This window comes from Poecile atricapillus, chromosome 3, assembly GCF_030490865.1.
Source record: "Poecile atricapillus isolate bPoeAtr1 chromosome 3, bPoeAtr1.hap1, whole genome shotgun sequence".
NCBI classification, from domain to species: domain Eukaryota; kingdom Metazoa; phylum Chordata; class Aves; order Passeriformes; family Paridae; genus Poecile; species Poecile atricapillus.
The window spans coordinates 5331040-5342726 of NC_081251.1; positions in this window are offsets into that span (position 1 = coordinate 5331040).

Consider the following 11687-nt stretch of genomic DNA (forward strand, 5'->3'; position numbering starts at 1 on the left):
GGGCAGCCTGTTCCAGTGTCTGACCACCCTTTCTATGAAGAAATTTTTCCAAATGTCTAATCTAAACCTCCCGTGGTGCAACCTGAGGCCATTTCCTCTTGTTCTGTCCTTGTTTCCTGTGAGCAGAGTCCCACCCCACCTGGCTCCACTCTCCTGTCAGGGAGTTGCAGAGGATGAGAAGGTCCCCCCTGAGCCTCCTTTTCTCCAGGCTGAGCCCCTTTCCCAGCTCCCTCATCTGCTCCTCATCAGAGCTGTGCTCCAGACCCTTCCCCAGCTCCATTCCCTTCTCTGGACACGCTCCAGCCCTTCAGTGTCTTTCTTGCCATGAGGGACCCAAAACTGGACCCAGGATTGGAGGTGTGGCCTCACTCCACAGCCTGCAGCAGGACACCTCCCCTGAACCAGGTCTGCGTGTCCCTAAAGGCAGTGCCAGGCACTGGCTTCCCCAGCTGTGCAAACACCACAGAGGGACTAAAGATAGCATCAGGTCATTTCTCAAAATCACATCTCTTCTTCTACGCTGAGGCTAGAAAATGGCAAATGGGATGCAGGATTTGGCTCCACAGTGTTCACTGTTGTCATGACTCATGAGTTATTTTTATCTTTTCTGTAAGAGAACAAATGGCTGCAGTTATTAATCTCTGTCTGTTCTGACAATGGCCTGGCCAAAACACATGATGTTTTTGCAGACAGTGTAAGAAGAGAAGCACAAAAACATCATGTGTGTGAGTTAGTATTTTAAATGTTTTCCTTAGGTTTGCTTCTTTACATGCTTTAGAATGTGCTTATGTGCTTCATTCAATGTATTAAATAAAATTAAAAGAAGCAACAAGTGCTGTTGCACAGGTTAGCTGCACAGATATAAATCTCTGTTTTGAAGCTCAACCACATGTGAAACAAGATCTAATCAAATCATGGCAACGGCAAAATTAATTTGAGTCTTTTCAAGGGGATCCAATCCCAGTGGAGGATTTTACTCTGCCAAGCTCCTTCCAACTTTATTGGATGATAATTATTTCTGTAGAGAGAAATGTTGCAATCAAACACTCCCCAGCAGTACTTTTGTTTTCTGCAGAGCTGGTTGAGCAATTAGAAGATTTATTAGTGGAGAATGTATTAACAAGGAATTTGTGGAGAAACAACCAAAAAACCGGCAAGTGGAATTTCCACGAAATATCTCCAGGGTGTGAGTTTGCCAGGCACACAGTTTGCAGATGCCCAGAGCTCCCTGTGGAGTAACAATCATACCCCAAACTGTAAACAAGTATTTTTTCCATCCAGAATGCCTAAGGGGGAATACCAGTTTACAGTAGTATCACAGAATCACAGAATGGTTTCAGCTGGAAGGGACCTTAGAGATATCTCATTCCAACCCCTGCCATGGGCAGGGACACCTTCCACTACCCCAGGTTGCTCCAAGCCCCGTCCAACCTGGCCTTGAATAATCCAAATCTACAGATGCCAATTCATCTGTGAGCCCAAAGGGGCAAATACTTCAACTTCTGAGTTCTGGGTGCCCCTAATTGTTGGCTGAACTAAAAACCTACTCATCCCATAAGCGTAAATTATGGTTTCTTGTCCCTTCCAATGAAGCTACCCATTCTCATGGTCAAGAGGATATGAGCCAGACAAGCCTTACACAGACTTATACAAACACATAGTAAACTAAGAAATACCTATTTTCAATACCCGTTACTCACTATTCATGTACTACCTGAAGTCTTACCATCCTCCTATTCAATAGAGTTTTCCTTGCTGTGACCCATGAGATAAGACAATATTTAGGCTTGTCCTTAATCACTCAAAGCCTGTTGTTCAATTGGACATTTGTATAATACCATCATTTTTGAATCTCAGGGAAAAAATCTTCCAAGTCTCTTGTAGCAGTAAATGTACTGCTTTTGCTTCCTTCAGACTTTGTAAAAGTGAGAGGAAAGCTTGTTTACGGCATTAATTAAGCCTTTAATTTTTGTTTATCAAATCAAATAATCTTTTCCGAAGCTTTTTTCCCCACCTATGGGGAAAAAAAATGCAGGTTACATATCTGAGTTCTTCCAGTAGTGGGATATCTGTATTTGTGTTGAAGATAAACAGTGACAAATTTCTCTTCTTTCTAACTTACAGAGAGTTTGGACTGATGTATTTTCCGGAGTTTCATGTGTTTGATAGAATTCAGGGGATATTTTTGAACAGTTAAAGGAAAATACACAAGTATTTCCTGAATTTGTTTCTTCTTATCCCATAGTTTACATGAACTGTTCAGCAAAGGGAAGCAAAAGCTGAGCTTCAACCAAACCCAGACCAAAGCAGAGCTTCTGGTAGAAACCATGTTGGGATTAAATGATTTCCTTTGGTTTCCATCCAAAACCAAGCTGAATGTGGATTTCTGGGTTGAGTTTCACTTTGAATTTTTGGTTTTATTCAGTTATGAAGAATTAAGTGAAACTTGGGAGGTTCAAGCCCTCATTGAATGATCCTGAAAAATGATCTGCAAAACCCCTTGCTATGGAGTCCAATTTCATACCTTTGATCTCTGTGGATGCTGGGAGCAGCACCAGTGTCTCTTCCAACCTATAAAAAACAGACAAGTGAAGCCACTACATTTTTTTTTTTATGTAGAGACTTAGCTATTCAAGAGACAATATCCAATCCCAGTCATCACCTTGGGCCAGCTGGAAAGCAGGAAATCCCAGAATTTGCCCTTTTCCTAGACAAGGCCCATCAAAGCCAGTAGGTACCACCCTGAGCAAGTCAAGAGCCTCCTGAGAAACACAGAGAGGAACACAACTAAGGGTCTTACTGATTTTTTCCCTGGAAAGAGGAAAGAATTTGCCTTTCTCAGCTCCCAGCTTGGCAGGCAGTGCTCTTTGGGCTCCCCATCATGGTCAGGATGATCCATGACATCCCATTTAAGTGGTGTAGCTGCCACTGAGCAGCACATCCCACCCAACAGGAGCATGAGGGCAACCACTGAGCTGGCAGCCATCCAAATAATGAGCATTTTACTTCTGCTTATCTACCCATCCACACTCAGGGGATAATCCCAGTGTGCCAGCTTTGGCAGGAGAGATGGTGCAAGATCTTCCTGCCCCACCATTTTGAATCTTCATAGCTTGTTTTTTAATGGGAATCATTTCCATGATCTGATTTCAACCCTGACCCACACGAGGTGGTATGAAGAAACTGGGGATGGGGGTAATTGCATCTCAGGCTGAGAATCTTTTTGGGGAAGAACAAGCCTTTGAAGCTATTGTCTCTCCCAAAATACCCTCAGGTATTCCCGTTGGACCCTCCTTATGGATGTGTGACACATGTCTCCCGCTTAAGTCATCTTTATGGAGCACGTATTTCCTGCTCTCTCATGTTTTTATTTTCTTCTCCCCCTTCAAATACTTCCTGCCTTTGGCTGTCTGTGACTGAACTCCCTGGAGCCTTAACAGTCTTGGAATCTCTCCACTTCAATAACTTGATTTTACTATTTAGGAGAAAGTTTGATTCATCCCCCAAAAACCAGAAAGAGAATAAAGGGGGAAAAAAAGTCCTGCTCACCCACCAGCAAAGGAGCAAGATACAAAAAGACAAGATTATTCTCATTCAGCTATTCCTGGCTTTGGAGTGCATTTCATTTCACTGTCTGCACAGGCCTTTGTAGCCACCATCTGATTGAACATTACTTATACTGCATATTATAGGCACTAATGAGAAAATTATTCTAAATTGCCCCTAGGGATGGTTATGATTAAACTATTTGCCTTTGCTTCCTCTAGTAAATTAAAGCAACCAAAAGAAAGAGAGAAGAAAAAAAAAAAAAAAAGGCTAAATCTGGAAAGCAGTCAGAATAACGGTTTGGTAAAGTTTCTGAATTCCTAGGAACATTTTTACCCCTAACCTGGTGATGGGCTGTGTATTTCATGCTGCAATTCAAAGCTAAAGCTGTGACAAATATGTGAAATGGGGAGGCATTTTGGAGGGCTGAACTGGGCATGATTTTCTGTGTTGTCAACCAGCTCGAAGCCCTGATCAGCTTTAATTGCAGCCAACTGAAGCTGCTAAACCCCTCTCTGCCACCGAGGAGCTCCTCCAAGGCGTCAGGCGTCTGTCTCTTAAAAAGAGCATTTCAGAGCCTCACATACCCAGAGCCTCATTCAGACGTTTTATTTAAACTCTTAAATCTTTTGAGCTTCGGATGAATAAACAAGTCCCTGAAATGCAATCCATTCTTGCCGGTCAGGGTTTTGCAAGTGTTTTTCACAGGGAAGAAACAAAATGTCATTTGTGTTTCCTTTGGCCATTTTAAGCAGGGCGGGATTTGGGGAGCCAGGAGCTGCGTTCCATTCGATGTGCCTGGGCCTGTGTGTGCTCACGCACTGGGACTTCCGTGGGATTTTTATCCGTGATCATCCACGGCTGTTGAATTACCTGATGAATTAATTAAATGTGTGAAAACTCTGTGGGGAAAATGGCCAGGTCAGACAGCTTTTCTTAAGCACTGGTTAAAATATTGGCACTGGCGGGCCCCAAACAGGAGTCCACGCCTTTCTGGTGGTCCCCAAGTCTCTGCAAGGTGATGCTCATCATCTTCACACCCTCTAACCTGAACAGTCTCACTTCCATCACCCAGCCCAACACACTGGAGTCAAATACTCCCTGTGACTTGTGGATTTGGTGCCAGTGACCAGGAAAAACCCTGATCTGACCTGTTGGCCAACATCACAAAGCACCTAGGAATCTGAGCTTCAGCCTAAGATGTGCACAGACCCTGCAGATGCCTTGGGGGTCCCTCAAAAGATAACAAAGTGCAGAGCTTAGAGACCCAAAAGAACAACCAAATACTGCATTGTTGAGTTTTACTGTAGAGCTACTAACAACTCTACACACCAGGTTTCAAGAGTGTGTCCTGAGTTTATTCTCTATATATCACAGGGACATGAAAGAAAAGTATTGTGAGATTATCTGCATGATACCTGAGGTCATATGGAGCTTCAATAGCTTGGGATGAGAGGAACCTGCTCTTCCTTTTCTCCAGACACAAAGAAGGCATCACTGAGAAATTCAGGTGCAGTCTGCACCAGCAACTTCTGAAGCTGGAGTTTTGTGGATAAGCTCCATTTTTCTGGGGTAATGGAGACAACTCCAGGCTCAAATGGTCTCTGAGGTACCAGACAAGATCTTGGCCCTATGCTTGTGTCAACACAAGCATGAGATGGTCACTGGTATTTGGTCATACATCTAAATTTGGGTTTTACATCACTGTGCCCCAGTCTGTGCCAAGGTTATAGGTGTCTAATTAATTGGTTTGTTTGAAACAAGACCTTTCTGTCATATAGAATCGGTGATGAGAGTAAAAAAACCAAACACAGCTTTGAAGTTTTTTTGGGGAACACAAGTACCCAACCTACCTGCTCACGGTAGGCAAGCTTTTCCCTTTAGAGGCTCTCTGAGGTGCTCCTCATTCACTACCCCAAGAAACATGGATCATGGTGGCAGAAACAGCTCAAATTTTGTCATTAGTTAGGTGTCCAAATAAGACAGGATTGGGGTCCCTGTCTTGCTCCAGTGCTTCTCTAGTCCTCAGAGGATGGTGGGGCCCTGGCACAGGGTGCCCAGAGAAGCTGTGGCAGCCACATCCCTTGAAATGTTCAAGGCCAGGTTGGATGGGGCTTGGAGCAACCTGAGGCAGTGGAAGAGGTCTCTGCCCATGGAATAGGTTTGGAATGAGTTGATATTTCATTTATGAATTTGTGGCTCTCAGTTAGCATGGAAAAGGTCTAATTTTATGTATTTGGCTGATACAGGTGTCTGCACCACCAGGTCACCGCTGTGGAGTCTGGACATGTGTGTTTCTGTGCACAAACTCAGTGGGGTGGAATGAGAGAGAGGAGGGGACAAGACTTCTGGACATTGTCATAACAGCCCAGAGCTGTCACTTCAATGTCCTGTCCCCTTGTGCAGAAGGATTGTGGCTTTGGTGGCAGAAATGCATTTCCAACTGACCCCAGGCTCAAACCTGAAGGCAGATGTTCTTTGTTTCCTCCCCACACTGCTCCCTCCCTATAACTGGAAGGTTATGTGTTTCTTAGCTACTGGTCAGACTGGTGGTGCCTGCCAAGAAGCTTTCAGGGAATTTCCTCACTATGTAACAAATTTATGAGTCATATGAAAATCTGGGAAATGATTCAACCAGCTGTCTTTCGTTGACTCAAAGATTTTTACAGCACCTCAGTGCCTCATCTTTGATTTAAGCCAGCAGAATGGTTTATTGTAACATCAAATGGTCTTATGTTCACTGGAAGGATGCTTCCTACTACCAAAAAAAAAAAATTAAAAAAAAATAAAAAAAGCTATAAAACTTTTGAAGGCAGCCTGTCATTAGGTGAGGGATGCACAGAGCAACTGTGGTCATTCACTGTGAACTGATGAATGTGGCTGGATTGTTGCTTCCCTGCAGGATGGCTGCAGAGGTGACTGCCACTGAGCACTGTTTCTCAGCTGCCATAGGTACAGCCTTTCTGCATGGCAAAAATCAGACTTGCAGAAACTTCACTTCGCATTTGGGTTCCAAAGGCTATTTCAGCAAATTTTAGCAAATCCTGACTGAGCAGGAGCACAGCTAAAGCCAGGAAATATTATTGTTACATAGCCTTTCCAGGTGGGAGAGGCAGGAAGTGGACCAGGACCTTTCATCACCATGGAAGAGGCTTACTGAAGGAGGCAGGCACAAAGAACATTCTTTCTATCTTCTTTTTTGGACAAAACCACTCAGAGCTGCTCTTTGTTGTGCTGGAATCACTGGCAGCCCTGAGCAGAGATTCAATGGGCAGCTCACATCTTACAGGTGGTCCTGTGCTTTTTAAAAACCATAAATAGGGATAAATCCATGGCACTAGAGCTAATCAGTGAGTGGGAAGCAGAAGTAGAACAGAAGTGATTCTTCCAGTAAGAGTTAAATTACTGCAAACAGAAGAAAAACTGGAATTTATTATTTCAAAGCTAAGCTGACACTCTACATAAATATCCAAATGAATTTAATTATTAGAACCACGTTTCCAGCATGAGTTTCCATGTCCATGAAAGCAATCTGCCACACAAAGAGCTGCTCCCAGTAGCCTCAAATCCTTTGTTGTAGACACTCAATTTCCCTGCCAAAATCATAGAATAATTTGGGTTGAGAAGAGACTTTAAAGATCATCCATTTCCAATCCCCTGCCATGGGCAGGAGCACCTTCCACTAGACCAGGTTGCTTAAAGCCTCATTCAACTTGGCTTTGAACATTTTCAGAGATGTGGCAGCCACAGCTTCTTTGGGAAACCTGTGCCAGGGCTTCACCACCCTCACAGTAAAGAATTTCTTCCTAATGTCTTAATCTAAATCTACGTAACTACAGCTCAAAGATATTCCATACAAATGGCTGGAGCCAGCAGCTCTGAGCAGAGCTGGAACAAATGCACCTCTCACAGCTGTTACAAGGAACTTTGCAGGTGTAATGTGGCTTACAAATCTCAAAATGCCTTGTGTCAGCACCTGGAGAATCCACTGTATGTACTGGGGAAGGCAAATAAAATATACTTGAAACAGACAGGACAAGAAAGGGCTCAGAGGAGAGCAGTATTACTTTGATTTTCTGAGGATCAGAACCTGAATTCAGTGAACTGAACCACCCTTCTCAGTCCAGGGACTTAATGCAGCTCTACTCTTTGGTATTCAGGTAAGCAGTATAAATCCTGGTCAAAGTTCTTATCCATATTACAGACACAGATTTGCTTGTGTGAAACTCCTGTTTCTATCCATTTCCAAGGGATACAAACCTGGGAATGGTTCAGGATGAGGGAAATAAAAATTCAGGGCAAAGAAAAGGAAATCCTAAATGGTGATATTGTCTCATGACTATTTTCTGGTTGAGAATTCCCCTTTCATCTTTCCAACTCCTTCCCATTGAGCAGCTTTGTAGCTTCCATTTGTAACAGGCAGAGAGTGCAAAAATATCTGACTTCAGGGGATTTGGCAAAGGTTCTGGCCTTGAACCCAGCAGCAGATACAGAACACTTGTAACATTCAAAACAGGCCCTCTCTTTCTTGACCTCTGTGATTTTTATTGCTTATCTGGGTATACATAACCATTTTAAGATGTCTCCCCTTACCATAAAATAACCATTAATTATTTTTAAAAAGGTAGATAATAAACTTCAGAATAACTCTTAAATGTACTCAAGCAGACAAGGGGAATGTGAGGCTGCTGTCATGAGGGATAGCTTCTGGCAACTGATCTGAGGAAGCCACTAATGATTTTAATTAGCTTTTGGAAGCACAATCCACCCATTCTGAAGCCAGTGCCCTGCTGGCAGCAACGACGCTTTGGAAGATCGACAGCATAAAACATTTTCTGTAATGAGACTTCGTGCAACTCCATGTGTCAAGCAAGGAGAGATCTGCATCCAGCAGCAGTGCAATAGGAAAGCTGTAGCTGGAACGTTTTCCAGCTGCGGACTTCCAGCAGGTAACACACGTGCTCCCCTGGGGAACGGGGGATTAATGACCAGGCACCGAGACCTGGCGCCGTCAGGTGCAAATCCAAAAATCATCTTTTCCTCCTGGCAAATCACTTCACCTCCTAATTTATTTCATCTATTTAGGCTACAAGCTTCTCAGAGGGATGTTAATCTCTGACTACATGTTTATACAGAGCTTAGGATGTAGTAAGGGATTAATCACTGTTGGGGCTATCATCCTATGGGAACAGGAAAGGTGAAATAGCAATAAATTGGACAAAGCAGCAGTAGATGCTGATGCCTTGGAGGTGGTTGGAATAAGGACCAAAGCCAGATCAGAGTTCAGCCAGGAACAGGGAATCTATTCTAGTGAGGAAACTGCAATAGGAAAAGATATTTAAACTATTAAAAAATAAATTTAAACCTACATGAAAGATCTTTACCTATATGGCTTTAAGACGAAGGAGGGTATATTTAGATTAGATGTTAGGAAGAAATTCTTTACTCAGAGGCTGGAGAGGCCCTGGCACAGATTTTCCTGAGAATCTGTGGCTACCCCATTCTTGGAATTGTTCAAAGCCGGGCTGGACAGGGCTTGGAGCAACCTGGGATAGTGGAAGGTGTCCCTGCCCATGGCAGGGGGTTGGAACAGATGAACCTTCTGGCCTGTCCCAACTGTCCCAACCCAAATCATTCATGATTCCATATCCTTGTGCTCAACAGGTAGCAGCTGCTGCCCTCCCAGCCTCTGGAGTATTTGAAGTATTTCAGAAGAAAGAAGGAGGAATCAGTAGATGCTGAGGTGGAGTCATCAAGTATTTTTGAGCTCCACATGAATTTATGCTGAGTGATGAAATAATAGATAGGTAGATATTGGACATATTATTTAAAACAAATCAGATCAAAGAAAAGAGGGATTGACCAGAATTTTCACTAAAAATGCAAATGAAATCTGGGCTTAGTTTTTTTCTACAACTTAGAAAAAATCTGGGTTCCTTTTATACTTTCTATTATAAATCATCAGTCCCAGAGCACATGTTTAACTACTTTGTTGAATCAGGGTCATTATGAATAAGAGCCTGGCAATGCTCCTCTGTTAATGAGCTTCCAGGAAATGTACAATTGTTTTTAGAAGAAGTCTAATGAAGATGGATTTGTAGATCTCATTTGATGCAGCCAGAAAACCCAAACTCATCAACCAAACAAAAGCATGGGAGTAATTTTGTGAGTGTGTGTGTGTGTGTGTGTGTGTGTGTGTGTGTGTGTGTGTGTGTCTGATTATCCTTCCAGGAGAGCTGGTGTGTAACGCTTTCAAACTTTCATTGAACTTTACTCTCTCGCTCCAGGCGATTATTTTTCCTTGATGTCTGATGTTGAATGATATACGTGCACCTGTGTGATAATGGCTGGTTGGATATATCTTTACTGAGCTGGGAAAACCCGGGACCTCACCTCCACACTTAACCATTTGATTTCTTTTATGGCTCTGGTACAGATCCCTGTACTAAAAGCTACCGGTGGAGCTTACATTTGTCAAGGGAAATGTGGGTGTTTTATCATACCAGCTGTTTAAAGTCTCCTACAACTTTGCAAACTGCTTTAAGAGCCTTTGCTTTTATCACTGCTCAAACTTCCAAGCAGTCGCCAGAACAAAGGAAGGAACAGCTGGGAAGTTTTAAAAGCAGCAATGTTTGCTGTTGCACTCAGGTTTAAGTACGATAATTAATAAAACTTCCCCTCCTCTTCCATCTCATCTCAGTGAACAATCATTTTGGAACTTCTCACTGGCCCCTTCTGCTGAGTTTCAGCTGTTATATTTCTCTTTTCCAAGCCAGCAATTTTTATTATTATTATCATCATGGCACATCCATATTGCTCTAGTGTCCTGCATCAACCTGCTAAGAGGCAGCATGCCTGAGGCAATTTTGTATTAAGCAAAAGTAAATCTTCTGGAATTTCATTCATCTGAGTGAGAGCTGCTGCAGAGGCTCAGGAACACATCACCCATGGCCAGGAGAGGTGAGGAACACCTCTCTCCACTACAGCCATCAAGAAATTTGGAATCTCACAGGGGTGAATCATATGGGCTCCACCTACAGAGCTGGGCCTCCAAAGGGTGATTTATCCTGGCTGCCTCAGACACCTCTCCTAGCATGGGATAAATCATCCCCTGACCCTCTCCCACTCTCTGCACCAACTAGAAAAAGATATCTGGCATTAGCCAAGTTTTCAGACAGCCACAGTTAGGTCAGGTGAATCCTGCCTGGGCAGTGCAGCGGTCTGGCCAGCCTGGTTTTCTGTCAGCCCTTCCATCACTGGATGGTGATGGATGCTCCTCAAGGATGCAAAATAAAGAGCAGCACTGAGATCTGTAAGTAAGGAGCTGCACAGTAATAAAGTGTGAAGAAAATTGCTTCCTTCCCCTCTGTGGTGATTAGTGTTGGCTCTGGAGTACGAGCACTGGATTGATGGCTGCTGTAATTTTATCCAAACTGAAGCTGCTGGAGTAGATTTGAGGGGTGGAAACAGTGCTGCTGATCCCTGCAAGATGGAGCTGGGCCCTCTGAAAGGACACAGAGGCTTGAAACAGTCATTGCAGAGAAACCAAACTGTAGGATTTTAGCAGAAATAGCAAGCATCATGTTTTTACACAGTCCATGCTTGGAGAGGTAGCAGCAGAAATACAATTCTGAGTATTTCTCAAGGTCATTTAGAAGTCCTACTTCCCACTAGATAAAAATAAAGAGATTTAAATGACTGATCTTTTCCTTTCTCTGACAGTTAATGCCAGGATTTGTGCCTTTGGCTCCTAGTTCCCAGGGCAACCATTCACCATCCCAGCAGGGCCCTCTCTGTGCCATGAATTGGCAAAGGACAGGACAGGTGAGATGTGTCCTTTATTCACACCACAGCACATCCAGCTGTGGTTGCAGCAGCAATCTGCCAGGGGTTGTCCTTGCTCAGAAATGGTCTGGTGAGCTCCCCAAGGTGTTCACCTCCCCAGATCCCAGGGCAATGCCATCTGCTCCCCATGGTGACATCCCATATGCCAGCGAAGGAAGGATGTGTGGGTGTAGCACATGGCCATGAGCCGAGCGTGGTTTCACTGTGGCCACACAGGGTCGGGGCTCTGGCAGGAAAACACTCAAAGCACCTCAGCAAACACAAGGTACCTGTGTTTCCCAGCAGAGACTTTTCCA